Source organism: Egretta garzetta, unplaced genomic scaffold (assembly GCF_000687185.1).
Source record: "Egretta garzetta isolate BGI_Z169 unplaced genomic scaffold, ASM68718v1 scaffold234, whole genome shotgun sequence".
Classification (NCBI taxonomy): domain Eukaryota; kingdom Metazoa; phylum Chordata; class Aves; order Pelecaniformes; family Ardeidae; genus Egretta; species Egretta garzetta.
The window spans coordinates 520,781-535,114 of record NW_009259528.1 but is presented as its reverse complement, the minus strand read 5'-3'; the positions used below and the strand labels follow the sequence as shown (position 1 = coordinate 535,114).

The window sequence follows — 14,334 nt, the reverse complement described above, 5'->3', positions numbered from 1 at the left end:
TGGGGGGGGGGGAGGGAGGGGTGTGTTTTTTTTGTGGGTTTTTTTTTTTAAACATCTGCTCTAGCCAACTGTAGCCCATTTAATTGGGAAATCTGATGGCTGAAAATCTCAGTGCCTGTTAAACTACTGAGTAGTTGGCACTGGAATTTAGTTTTAGCCATTGCGAGCCCTTGCCGTATTCACATACTTTTTTTTTTCTGAACAAGCAACTTAGGGAAAAATATTTTTAAATGATACCACATATGCTGAGGCTCTGTTCCCATGGAGTTACATTTGGTAGGTATAAGCATATCTGGTAGCAACAAGCTTAAAAGAAAATCATTAAGAGATCCAGAAATTGCGTTCCAGCCATAAACCACCGCTTTGCATTGCACTGCCTGCCTTAAATAGTCACTGCCAGGCTGTCATTATACAGCAGCCCGTGCGTTTGCTGCGCTCCCCGAGTCCAGAGAGCTGCCATGGTCAGCATCATGAGGTGCTGTACAAAAGTAACATCGGGTTTCTCTTTCAAAGCCACTGAAGTTTGAATTTAAAAGAGGATTCAGCAAGCAGCTACATCAAGCACAGACAGGGCAAGCTGGAGGATGAGTGTATTTATATAACAAAAGGCTTCCTGGATTATTTTAAGGCTCAAGTTCTGCACAGCAAACAACTGAGGAAAGGGATGTTTTCCCTTTGTTCAAAAAAAAATAATACTCATACAAAAATAAAAGCCATTGAAGAGACAGCAGTATCTCGATATTCCACTATATTAGATCCCTGGATTTCAGCAACAATTCATCCGTGCGCTTTGTGACCCCCTGAGTTTAGAATGTACTTTGCCAAATACGGAGACAAATAAATAAACACACACACACAAAAAATACAGAGGTCCCAGACACCAAGGCATCTGCAAATAATATCTCTGCATAAAGTACAAGGTATGCCGCATGCCCAACCGTATTTGGTTTGAATCTTTTTCATTTAGCACGGAACAAAGCAAGCTTGCACCTCTTGCACTGTACCTGCTGATGCTCAACACCCAGGAAATCTGCATTAAACTTTAAGTAACAGATTACTACATTATTGATAACATCTGCATATTGGACCCAGGGGAAACAACAGTCGAATCAATATAGTGCCATGAGCTTCTGGTGTTTGGTAAAAGTCTCTTTCCACTCTTAATATTTATATAGTTGAAGGAGGGCGGGGAAAGTAGGAATTTTTCATGACTGATGAAAACAAGTCTAGCCATTACGCTCTGCCCAGAGCAACTCTCACAGGTGCCAGCTTTCAGAGAGCATCAGCTGCAAACTCAAAATCTGCTCATAGCGATTCACCTTACGTGCGACACAGAAAAACCCAGTTCCCTCAATCCCAGCAGTGCTGATGTTTAGTCACGGTGTTTTTCTCATTATTTCCAATTAGCGATGGTATTCCTTATAGTATCTGTGGAAGCGCTACTCACCAGCTGAATTGTACAACACTTGAGACAGAGGCGTCCAGTACCGCGACATCTGCAGGAGAGGGGCTAGGACCAACCTTCCCAAAAAGGAAGAATCGCAGCTGCGTTAGGAAGAACCACAACTGAAAGCTGCTGCTCTGCTCTGGCCCTCGCCGCGGCCTCGCGGAATCAACCAGTTTAGCCTCACCAATATTCAAGAACATTTTGAGAAAAAGGCAGCAGCTTTCCCAACTGAGAACGGAAGGCACCAAAGACGGGTTTGTTTAGCGTGCTGGTCACTCAGGTTACACACAAACAAATAACAGGTTTAAAACCACTTTTTATCAAAATCTCTATGCCCGACAGCTCCACTTTCATTTTCTGTTCTTATACCACCTCCTCCTCTAGCTTTTAAATCAGTCGCTGAGCTTTCCAGCACAGAAAAAAACCAACAAAACCATGAAATCCTTAAGAGATGCCTCTCAGCAAATCCTCACGCAGCTTCAAAGGATTATTAGAACTCAAAGATGTAACTACGAGCAGCAAGAAAGGGCATACGCCCCCCGTTTATTTTCTCTTTGCAGGTCATTCATCCACATCAAAGCCAGAACTGGCAACAGAAACCAGCTATTCCAGCCACCAGTCTGGTTGTCTACCCAGTACAGCACCCCACAGCCCCAACAGCCAGAAGGGCAAAGGTTTCCTGGTACATAGGGATTTGGGGCATTTACACACAACCTACTTCTCAAGCTTTGCTCTTAGTTATCCTCACCTGGCAGCAGGAAAAAGGAACCCATCGAGTGATCTCTCAGTTGCCTTTTCCTGAGATAGTACAATCCAGTACTGGAGTTAGACTATCAGCGTAAGCTTTGTTCTTGAATGAAGAGAGCGCCAGGCTGGCACAAGCAACGGCCAAGCTAACAGAAAGCGGAGGCAATCACCATATTCCCTACTAAGCCGTGCTTTTAAATGAAAGCCTGGCTCAAAGAAACCAGCTACTACAGGTGCCAAAAGAAGCAGCGCCATGCAGCCGCCGGACATGAAGTCAGGCGATGCAAGTACCCAAGCGAGGACCACCGACCACTGCCAGCGCTGAACGCTGCCATTGGCAAGCATGCAAAAAAAGATTAATCCAAAGCAAAATGGGTATCGCTCGTGTGAGTCCAAAACATGAACTTATCCTAATTCAGGTCACATTTAGTATCAGTTTACAGTAAACAAAGTGTTGAAAAAACACACCACTCCAAAACACACGTGCTTGAAAATGCAAAATTCATTTACCTACCTGAAACTGTGTTTCTACCCAGAGCACTTGATTCATCGGGTTAGAACCCACTACGAATACGAGAGTCAGAGCTCAGAAGACCTGCTGCTGGCTACTTCTCGTGTCGTTGTAAGAGTCGCTATTAAAAAAACAAATAAAACAATTACAGATCAAGAAGCAGAGCTAACAGCAAGCCTTCTATTAAAATATTAGGAGTTATCACAATGTGAAGATCACCTCAAGGTCTTCCAATAGCTAGGATATACAGTAAAGACGGGGCTAAGACGGGCAGCTGCATTTTAAGAATAGTATTTCCCAAAGGATGCAGAAAGAGAGAAGGTCCCTGTGTCCAAATAAGGCCTATAAGCAGCCTTCACTGGATCTGAAGGAGGCCTGGAGTGCTTCTTCATCCCCTCGGTGGCATCCCACAGAGAGCAGCTCTGCTACTCCCCACATGCACCAGCCTTCCCGCAGGGGTGTATCTTGGACGGACGCTCATCTTCCTCCCAGCCTGCACCAGGCAAGAGTGGGTTGAATGAGACCACCACCCCCAGAACGTCGTGGGAAACGGAGCTGCCAGAAATGGGCCACTGACCACCTGGTTTGGGCCAGGGGCACCATAGACCAGAAGCCATCTATTCCCAATGTCATGGGAATCTCAGAACCTCTCAAAAGCCACACCCAGAGCACCTTTTCTTTAACTAAAAGAGCAAGCAGACAGAACAGCTCTTGGGATACACATTGCTGCTTGGAGCACACAATAAAGAAATAAATTTCGACATTTTCTTTGAAGGGAGCTGGTAAAGTCATCCAGGCTCAGAACCAGGCATCACACAAGATAGCAGGTTTTATGACAAATAAGCTAGTGCAGGGGCAGCCAAGGAGGAAGACTGAAAGCCTGCTAGTCATCAAGATAACCAAGATCATTTACAAGAGAGAGGAAGCACTTGCAACAATGCAAAAACAAAATGTAAAAGTTGAAACGCGCGTGACCAAAATCCTCAAGATTTTGCAGCACCCAGGTAACAGGCTTCTCTCCACCCCTGTTACCTAATTTTTGCACAGCCAAACGTTAGAGCCAGCAGCAGCAGACAAAGCACTGAGTCCTGCAGGTGGGAAGCAAATACACTCCCCATCCAACCCCCAGCTTTCAAGGGAGACAAAACCAGGGGGGGGATTCGGAAGAGAACCAGCCCCCTTTCCCATGGGGCTCTGCAGGCTATTTCAGTCAAGCCTCTGGGTAAGGGCAAACCAGCTGGTCTCCCTGCTCCATTCACATTAGTCAGAGAACTGCGATTCATACAACTCCATTCACACAGTAGTTGGGGGGCGGGAAATCAAATTCCACTTGCTGAAGCAGAACCAAACCCAAGTAACTGACTGCTGGGAAGCAAGCAGCCCGCGGCATGGCACTTCTGCTTCCTTGGACTCCTCTTCAGCTCATTTAGGATTACTTGGAAACTCGCATTTGGATTTTGCATTGCATTCTTGCCTCATCTTCAAGATTATTGCACGGAAGTGCTTTGGGACACCCACCCTGAGCACCCACCAGCCCAGCCTCCAGCGGCTAGACACTCCTCTGTACACCAGGCTGGAAGTCAAATGGCTTTTGTCCATCTGGATAGAGCCCCAGCACGCTGCCAGCAGCAGAGCTGGTCAGTAAAAGCCTTTCTACCCCGCCCTGTTTGCTGTAGGATTGCAGTAATAAGAGCTAACGTTTACAAAACGTAAGACGAGTTACCCATCCCATGAACGCCCTCCAGCACGTCTCCAGCGAGGAGGAAGGGCCCGTGTCCGTAACCGCACTCTTATCTCTTAACAACAGCAACCCTCCCAAACACATCACGCTCTCTCTGCTCGCACTGCTCACTCATCTGCCAAGTTTTCAGGAAGCCCAAAAAGCCGCCCATCTGCTGGGAGGAGCATCAGCGTGAACCGCCAGAGAGCCAGCCTGCTGTACCCCTCCCCGCATCCGGAGGGAAGGCTCCAAACCCCGTGTACCTGCTCTTCTAGGAAGGACAGATCCCTCCCCGATCCAAGAGACGATGGAGCATAAACTGGCACTCGAATGTAAACACATGTTTTTGATGAGCAGGTCATGAATCAGCACGTGCTGCTGAGCACCACCAGTGCCCCGAGACACTCGGCATCGGCTGTAGCCTCCTCCTCTCTGGTGTGAAGCCACGCAGACCCTGTAAGGACACGTTTGCCGCCACATACAGGATTATTTCTGAGCCGGTGAGAAGGACGTAGAAGCGATTCACACCGACAGCTTCGTTTACTACCAAAGTTACGCTGATGGCAGAACGGCATGGCAAGGTTTGATTAGAGCTCACGCCTATCTTCCTTGTCACACACGCGGACCTCCGCTGCATCTTTTGAAAAACTCTAACACTTGTTACATAGTTTTCAGAAAACAGAAGGTCTATCTCACCTGAATCAATTAGCCTGTATGCCAGACTCGCCCACCCTCCGGTCCTTCCCCCTGAGGAAGACCCTTCATCTGCACAGCGGTGGCTTCTGCTCCACCACCCTCCGGTCCTTCCCCCTGAGGAAGACCCTGCACAGCGGTGGCTTCTGCTCCGCTGGGGTACAGGCTGCCAAGCTCAGGGCCCAGTTTCCTTACACTGCATTTTAGTATCTTCATGGAAGTAGTTCAGTTTCTGGAGTTCCTGAGCGACAGCGAGCCAGAATGGCATGAGAGAAGCCCACTTCTATTTCAGCCTGTAACATGACAGCACTCAGCTCTGCCTGTGATACCACCCGCAGCATTCCTTCAAGGCAGAAGCACCATCTGAGAAGCAATTCTGATGGCTTTGATGCTACAAAGATTAATTGCTGATGTTACTTGCCAGTCGCATTCTCCGTATCACAAGGTGGCTAAGAACCAGTCATTCCCAACAGCAGCCAAACACCCCCTAGAGCAGCGCTAGCTTATTCAGAATATATGCACGGTTTTACAGCCCCAGTCTAATACACCGTAACCAGCACAGCCTCGAGCTTCGGACAGGCTCAGAGTTGACACTGCATCCCTGACGAATGCATTTAAATAGATTACAGCTTGCAGAAACCTGCAGGACTTCCAGAAAGAGTAAATAATTTCTTTTATTAATATTCAAATGTTTTTCAGGTGAATGCTACCATCCTTATTATCCATGCAGAATTATAAGCGAACCAACTGTCCACATGATTTAGAAGATCAAGTGTCCATACCTGAGCACCGAGGGCTGCTTTTCAAGACTTTACAGAAGTAAAAACATCTCCTCGTGCTGTACATCAGCCGTGCCCGCAAAGCACAAACATGAAGCTCTGGAGCTGAGGATTCTCCTCTCCCTTTTCCTTCCCACGTAACACGTATTTATGCAAGCAGCACCGTTGCAAAAGGAACACGAGCAGGCTGTTGTCCTTCTTTCTTATCCAACAGCAGCAGCAGCAAGGATGGGGAATGTCTGCAAAGGCTGGTTTAACCACCTACCAACGGCTACTTAGAACGGGCACCGCAATGACCGGAGCAGGGTTCCCAGTTTACACCCTAGCACAGGCAGGCAGGCGTATTTCCACATTTCACTGCCATGTTTGCGTCTCGTTTGCCAGACACACTGAAGTGCTCCTTAAAATACACTGGAGAAATTCAGCCTAAATGGATCACTTGCGCAAGTTCACCAACCCAGTATGCTTGTGGATTAATGAAGTCAAATTAATTGATTTAAAGACAACGCAAGGGATTTTGAGAGAATGTTTATCCAACGTCTAAGATGTCACTTTAATCCTCCTCACAGTTAATTCTTCAAACATAGCAAGCCAGTAAAATTTGTGATGCAGGTCTTACACAGAAAACATCTCCAAAGGCGTGCTAATCACTGAACTATTTTGCAAATTGCTCCTAATCTACAGTTGTTTGCCTCTGCGCTCTTCCTGCAGAGACAATGAAAGCCTACAGGAGACAAAATCACACAGCTACCCGTAAGGGAGCGCCCAGTCCCAGTGAAAAGGTACATAAGAAAAGAACGATCTCCTTTTGTTTGACGCAGGCAGATCTGCAGCAGGGAACCATTATCTAAACACCACTTCCCCCCTGCCCCAGCGTTTGCTTTTATGTTTTAGGGCAGTTTCCATTTTACATTTTTGTTTTAACTGTAAAAAAGCAGAATATTCTTAGTTCCCATTTCCATTTTAGAAGATTTAGAGACAATTCCCCCCTGCCAGACACAGCGCATTTTTAACCAGTGCTTGGTGAAGTAGTAAGGGAGGCAGCCCAGAAGCATCCCCTTCACCTTTCTCATATGGAAGGACGGTAGCAAAACAGCCAGCACGCTGCAAACTCATTCCTAATGTCCCAAAGCCCCAAGAAAACCGTTGTTATCACAACCGACAGCAACGTAATTATGGGAACTGGCAAGATTTATTCACGGGATTACCTTTGCTTAGTTCTTCCAGTGTCCCAGGGACCTGAATGGGGGACTGGGAACAGAACTGAAGGGAAGAAGCTCAAAAGACTTTGGTGACAAGCGAAGGACAGCGCTTGCAGCAAGCACGCTTTCTTCACCATTAACACTTCCACTTCTGTCACAGCAGCACCCGACCGCGCTCAGTCTCACATCAAGACATCTCTGTACTTCCCGCACCAGTTTGTTCAAAGCCAGCCGTACACCACCAAGTCTTGATTTCCATTTTATGCTGCAAATAAGGCAAAGTATAATTTTTGGAAGTGTGGGAAAAGGACTGCATGAGCACAAGTTAAGACAACAAACTTTTGAGGTCTCTAACTAAATAACCACAGCATAGAGAGGAGGAGATACAACAGAGGGGGAATCAGCTTCCATTAAGAAATAAGCAGATCCAAACCCCCCTCTGCCTGTCTCCTAGATTTATTTTTGGGTCATGTCATAAGAGATCTGGCACACAAGTACACAACAAGTAGCAATCCATTAACAGGAGATGGTCTCTTCCCCTTATTTCCGAAACAATCACTCCTCCCCACCTTCCTGTTGTTCAGCCTTCCACAAAACACCCTACAGGACACACTCCTCTCCATGCGTCTGGCCCCAAGGTTGCTACGAACCTCCCTCTCACTGCGGGTGCCAACTGCCCCACGGACACTTGGAAATCTTTACACTAGAAGGATGCCAGGACAGAGAATTTACTTGATCCACACTGGTATTTTCAACTGTCCCTACAGGGTGAGATGTTCAAAATTTCCCAGATTCACCTGAAAATACGTTGAAGATAAAAAACTAAGATCAGTTAATTCTAAAAAAGCAAGTTGTCATTAGGTTGGAAAACATTAATAAAACGAAACACACTCCAACTGACTCGTAGTTAGGTCATTTTCAGGATATTCGCAGTCAGACATGGGGGGATTTAACAGCCGGGCAGACGTGGTGCTGAGGGCCAGGGTTTGGGGGCAGGATGGCAGAGGTAGGGGAATGGTTGGGCTTGATGGTCTTAAAGGTCTTTTGCAACCTAAAGGATTCCATGATTCTATGGCCTATTTAGATAATTTCCCCGGGTTATAAAAACCCAAGGTCTGATTACTCAGGCAGGTCATATTTGCTGGATCGATATTTGGGTGAAGTTTCCACTACACAGAGCTCCCACGAGCAGTCCACTTAGCGCATGCAGACATACACACATGCATCTATCAGAAGGACGTTCTTGAAAGCCTCAGCTTGCTAATCATTTCAAGGTATACTGTTATAATGTCTTTTTGAATGCAGTGCTGTCTGCTGCAGCATTTGTTTCCGAAACGCACGCTCCTTGATTACCGGCAAGCCCACCAAGGGTTCCCTCAGCTGCTATCAGTAAACCTACTCATAGAAGGTCATATGCCTCTTCCCGAGAAGCGGCTGGGCAACGACAAGCCTTCCCTTCGGCCCAAGACCTGTCGTACAACATACCTTGTGAGTCCATGATGCAAACATGTCAGGGATCAGGAACGCAGGGTACAACAGGGGTTACAGACCTCACTGCCGCTCTTGGAACAGGCGATAATACGAGTGAAGTTTCCTGTCTTCTGCCACCCATAGGAACTACTTCAAATTGCTTATTGTACTGCTGATTTTTACCAATCAAACACTGGTGTTTGGCATCTCATGGATCATCTTCCATTGATTGGTACCTATCCTGACTTTACAGGAGCTGGAGGAGAATGGGATGGAAGCTGAGGACTCCACGACAAGCACAGTCTACATGTTTCTGCTGAGGGGATGTTAGTTCTTCCAGTGTCCCAGGGACCTGAATGGGGGACTGGGAACAGAACTGAAGGGAAGAAGCTCAAAAGACTTTGGTGACAAGCGAAGGACAGCGCTTGCAGCAAGCACGCTTTCTTCACCATTAACACTTCCACTTCTGTCACAGCAGCACCCGACCGCGCTCAGTCTCACATCAAGACATCTCTGTACTTCCCGCACCAGTTTGTTCAAAGCCAGCCGTACACCACCAAGTCTTGATTTCCATTTTATGCTGCAAATAAGGCAAAGTATAATTTTTGGAAGTGTGGGAAAAGGACTGCATGAGCACAAGTTAAGACAACAAACTTTTGAGGTCTCTAACTAAATAACCACAGCATAGAGAGGAGGAGATACAACAGAGGGGGAATCAGCTTCCATTAAGAAATAAGCAGATCCAAACCCCCCTCTGCCTGTCTCCTAGATTTATTTTTGGGTCATGTCATAAGAGATCTGGCACACAAGTACACAACAAGTAGCAATCCATTAACAGGAGATGGTCTCTTCCCCTTATTTCCGAAACAATCACTCCTCCCCACCTTCCTGTTGTTCAGCCTTCCACAAAACACCCTACAGGACACACTCCTCTCCATGCGTCTGGCCCCAAGGTTGCTACGAACCTCCCTCTCACTGCGGGTGCCAACTGCCCCACGGACACTTGGAAATCTTTACACTAGAAGGATGCCAGGACAGAGAATTTACTTGATCCACACTGGTATTTTCAACTGTCCCTACAGGGTGAGATGTTCAAAATTTCCCAGATTCACCTGAAAATACGTTGAAGATAAAAAACTAAGATCAGTTAATTCTAAAAAAGCAAGTTGTCATTAGGTTGGAAAACATTAATAAAACGAAACACACTCCAACTGACTCGTAGTTAGGTCATTTTCAGGATATTCGCAGTCAGACATGGGGGGATTTAACAGCCGGGCAGACGTGGTGCTGAGGGCCAGGGTTTGGGGGCAGGATGGCAGAGGTAGGGGAATGGTTGGGCTTGATGGTCTTAAAGGTCTTTTGCAACCTAAAGGATTCCATGATTCTATGGCCTATTTAGATAATTTCCCCGGGTTATAAAAACCCAAGGTCTGATTACTCAGGCAGGTCATATTTGCTGGATCGATATTTGGGTGAAGTTTCCACTACACAGAGCTCCCACGAGCAGTCCACTTAGCGCATGCAGACATACACACATGCATCTATCAGAAGGACGTTCTTGAAAGCCTCAGCTTGCTAATCATTTCAAGGTATACTGTTATAATGTCTTTTTGAATGCAGTGCTGTCTGCTGCAGCATTTGTTTCCGAAACACACGCTCCTTGATTACTGGCAAGCCCACCAAGGGTTCCCTCAGCTGCAATCAGTAAACCTACTCATAAAAGGTCATATGCCTCTTCCCGAGAAGCGGCTGGGCAACGACAAGCCTTCCCTTCGGCCCAAGACCTGTCGTACAACATACCTTGTGAGTCCATGATGCAAACATGTCAGGGATCAGGAACGCAGGGTACAACAGGGGTTACAGACCTCACTGCCGCTCTTGGAACAGGCGATAATACGAGTGAAGTTTCCTGTCTTCTGCCACCCATAGGAACTACTTCAAATTGCTTATTGTACTGCTGATTTTTACCAATCAAACACTGGTGTTTGGCATCTCATGGATCATCTTCCATTGATTGGTACCTATCCTGACTTTACAGGAGCTGGAGGAGAATGGGATGGAAGCTGAGGACTCCACGACAAGCACAGTCTACATGTTTCTGCTGAGGGGATGGAGACAGAAATGGCTCACCTCGACCTGCAAGCAACATCACGTGTCAGAATTCACACTATATTTAAGTACACAACTTCACACCCAAAAGCCTTCCTGTCAAGTTATCTACTGACTCGGAAACAAGCCACAGCAGTTTAAACTGAGCTCTTTCCATTTTGCAAGTGCTTTGAGACAACAGGCCCTCAGACATAATCCACCTTTGCAAGTGTCTTTAAAAGCAATAGCCGATACAAAGCTATTAAAGAGAGAAATTGGAATAACTGGTTTGGCAAAAGGAGGTGCACCCTTCAGTGACCAGAGAGTTGAGGAACTGTCTCCTATTTTTCAGCCAGTGCTACGAGTTTGAGACTTCATGAGTTGGACAATACGGCACCTGCAGAGCAGTGGTGATGAACTGGGAAGAAGGGGGGACCCGGGTGGGTGCTGCTACACTTACGTGCTGATCTCAAAGGGAGGACAGGCAGGACGGTGAGACAGGGACATTTACAGACCGTGCAGTCTGGAGAAGTTAAGGCAAATAAGCAGGGCACAGAACCAGATCCGCTGTGTGTTTGTTCAGCTCCGGCAGGGTTAAGAGCATTAGTTCAGATTCGCTTCTGGAACGTGATCCTCCGCTGGTGACTGAATGCCTCCTTTGTCGGCCGCCCTGCGTCACAGGCGCACAAGCCGCTCGCTCTGGCCTCGCTGCTCCTCCAAGGGCACGCAGTGCCTTGCAGGGAGTGCGTCAGATTCCAGGAGCACCAGTGGATGCCGACGGTTCTCCTGGGCAGGGAGGTCGGGGATACTTAGCAGGACAGCTGGAGAGACGTGCCGACAAGTTGTGTGTTCATCGCTCAAACTTTGCAGGTAAGCTAAAACCAACCTGCTTCCTGAAGTACAGCAAGACCCCCACTGAAATGGAAAAACAAACAAACAAAACACCACCACCCCCCCCAAAAAAAACCCCAAAACCCAACACATTCTCTGCTCACTTTGCAAATACATTCCAAGTGCGCCCAAGCAGCTTTCCCTAAGTTACTCCAGCAGTTAGATTTTTCGAGTATACAAAAATGTGCTGTTAGCAACACTGAAATTTATAAAGGAAGCTTCTTTAAGCCTTTTTAAGCTCTTAATACTTTGTACGTGGGTCTCCTCTAAACAGAAGATTTGCAAGATAATTACACTGATACCAGAACAGCAAACACTGCCGGGTATGCAGTGCTTGGGCAGCTATCCCATCTTAACCTGCTTTTCAATTCACCTTACTGCCCAGGAAACCTTAAAGAAAGGCTGTAAAATGGAAAACCAGGAGGTGTTCTCTGGGCACCTCTGGGCTGAAGCCAGCATACCCAAGATCAGCCACGATTTTTTCCAGAGATGCCCTTCAGTGGCTACCACCACACAGCTAGAACTTTGGCATTTGCTTCCACCATTACAATTCTTAAATTCAGTCACCCCAAGTTTCAGGGCTTTTATTTTCACGATATCCCCATGCAACAACCACCACCACCACCACCCCAGCTCCTAGCTGTTCTGCTGCATCAGTTGACTCAACGTGTGAGAGCAGCTACGCAGCGTGCCCTGTGTCAGGCAAGGCTCTGGCTATTTTCAGCTCCAGGAGTTTCCTGAGCCTGTATTTAGTAACCTTGGGGGAATCTCTCATCCGAATACTTGCTCAGCCCCTCCCTCCCGAATGTCATCCCATTTAAATGCCTTGTGTCCATAGCGTTATCTGGCAAGGAGCCCCACACGTCCACGGCTGTGCGGAGAGGGGAGTCTACGTGCCACTGCCCACGCCTCGGGACTCCAGTTACTGCCACATCCCATCTCCCACACAGATGGGGTGGAAAGAAATCCTTGTTTCTGGCTTCCGGGCTACTTACGGATCCAAGCAGGTATGTTTACACTACTACCTAACTTCTAAGTTGTCACAAGCTGCCAGGTTTCCTCCCTCAGCTCCTTCTCATAAACAGAAGCCAGGTTACAAGCCACAGACTGAGAACACTCTTCCCTCTGTAATAACACGTGGGAGATGGTTTAGAAAACCTTTACCGTAAAGTAACAAATGCCAGAAATGTGCCTTTCCTCTCCAAGAAAAATTATACAGAAATGGACTTTATCTTAATAGGTTCCTCCACGATTCCAAGATGCCATACTAAGATTTTCAAGCATTAAAAGTGGCAGACAACTGATTTTTATACTCTTTCATACGAGGCGCCATCTCTGGCAAAGCCAAAGTACCCCAATTTCCCAAAAAGCCGATCACTTTGGCCTCCAATGCTGCTAGCAACATTTAACAAATGTCAACAGCATGCTTTGTGTTTCCTCCAGGATTGAAACAGCCCACAGAATGAAGGGACTGAGCAGCAACCACAGGCGGCGGCGCTGGGCACGGCCTGAACGACACGCGAGCACGCCACCGGCTAACAGCAGAACGCACATTTGCTGGCGTCGGCGCTAAGCCCGACCTACCACACCTGCTTACCGGGAGCACTTCGGCCATCGCTTCCCATCTATTTCTCTACAGCAGAACCGGACGGGGCGGGTGTTAAGCCAGCACTCCTCAAATACATTTCTAGCTGCTCCTGCTTACTACACAGCAATACTCAGTGACAATTTTGAGGAGAAAAAATACTGTAAACTGTTGCATAAATAAAAATTATTCTGGTTATGGATGCCAGTAATTTTTCATACAATAAATGGCTTGGAGTGCAATACGCCGATCAAAATTAACATTTAGATATGACACGTTGCCCCTCTACATCCCACTCCTGGCCCTCAACTATGTTAGAGCTCCTTGTTCAGCTGCAGCGCTCACGATGGCTGCATTCCAGTCTGAGGGTAAAAAGGTTGCCTGTAAGCGGTTTATACAGTACGTGAAATGCTTTGTTTATCCAAAAATATTTGAGCTCCAAGAAACATTAAAGCAAGACACGGATTTCAGCATTTGCACAGTAAAGAACTGCAACTCCTACAGATATTGCCAGAAACTTTCTTCCGTAAGCCTTTACAGCTATGAAAGGCTGTTTTGCTGAGGCAAAACTACAAACAAAAAGCAAAGTGCAATGCTCTTGATATGCTAAAAGGAGTTGTTATAGCAAGGGTGAGAACAAGCAGAGGACAAAGCAGAGGTGCCATTTCACTCTTGCTCACATTTTTCAGAGCAGATCATTGCATTCATCAGTAGGAAAAACTTGATGGTGCAGCAGGGTAAATCAAAACTTACAGGGTCTTCCCCAGTAAGCGGTCTCTGGAAAACCACAATAAAGCAACGGGAGTTTCGCCACAGCCTGGTCTGCAATTTCTCTTGCAGTAGTGAAATCCAGCTGGCCAGCAGAGCATCTGCTACCACGCTTAAATCCATACCCACCTTAAAATGAACTCTGCCCAAAGCACGCTCGTTAGGCTGCTATTTAAGACAAGAGGAATCAACCACATCAGTCACCAGAGGCAAAAGCAGGACAGCTGACAGGGGAGGTTTTCAAACACCACTCGTAATTCAGCACAACTCAATTATCCCGGCGTACAGAACTGGAAGGCAGGAATATTAAGGATGTTATCGTTCAAAGGCAGCAAAGAAGCATCTCCTTTTCCAGCTCAAAGCTCTTCTCATTTAAAGGCATGCTCTAGACATGCTCTCAACATACTGAAACAGGGATCAGGAATCAAACAGA

The 14,334-nt window shown here is 46.9% G+C and overlaps 1 protein-coding gene and 2 long non-coding RNA genes across 11 annotated transcripts in view; 1 reads left to right on the top strand and 2 right to left on the bottom strand.

The window, feature by feature from the left end:
• The window catches only part of SGMS1 (sphingomyelin synthase 1), a 76,446-nt gene extending 68,350 nt beyond the window's left edge, over positions 1-8,096 (bottom strand). For 2 of the 7 annotated variants that reach the window (XM_035893065.1, XM_035893064.1), the window contains exons 1-2: positions 4,689-4,774; positions 2,709-2,826 (exon numbers count right to left, since the gene is read on the bottom strand). The gene's annotated coding sequence lies outside the window, so the exon portion shown is untranslated. Of the gene's footprint in view, positions 1-2,708; positions 2,827-2,924; positions 3,635-4,223; positions 4,365-4,428; positions 4,631-4,688; positions 4,775-7,105 lie in introns of those variants that run through there. The other 5 variants (XM_035893063.1, XM_035893066.1, XM_035893067.1 and 2 more) reach the window with 5 other exon arrangements.
• Positions 4,876-8,896, top strand: LOC118452169. The gene is made up of 3 exons (XR_004841835.1): positions 4,876-5,006; positions 5,818-6,679; positions 8,823-8,896. It is a non-coding gene; the product is annotated as an uncharacterized LOC118452169 (long non-coding RNA).
• Positions 8,897-8,921: 25 nt separating this feature from the next.
• On the bottom strand, positions 8,922-14,117 carry LOC118452167. 3 transcript variants are annotated; one of them, XR_004841833.1, is made up of 5 exons: positions 14,031-14,117; positions 11,118-13,910; positions 10,370-10,705; positions 9,535-9,681; positions 8,922-9,149 (listed from the first exon to the last, which is right to left on the bottom strand). It is a non-coding gene; the product is annotated as an uncharacterized LOC118452167 (long non-coding RNA). The 3 variants fall into 3 exon arrangements; XR_004841831.1 differs by having other exon boundaries at positions 8,922-9,681; XR_004841832.1 differs by lacking the exon at positions 9,535-9,681.
• Positions 14,118-14,334: the final 217 nt, after the last annotated feature.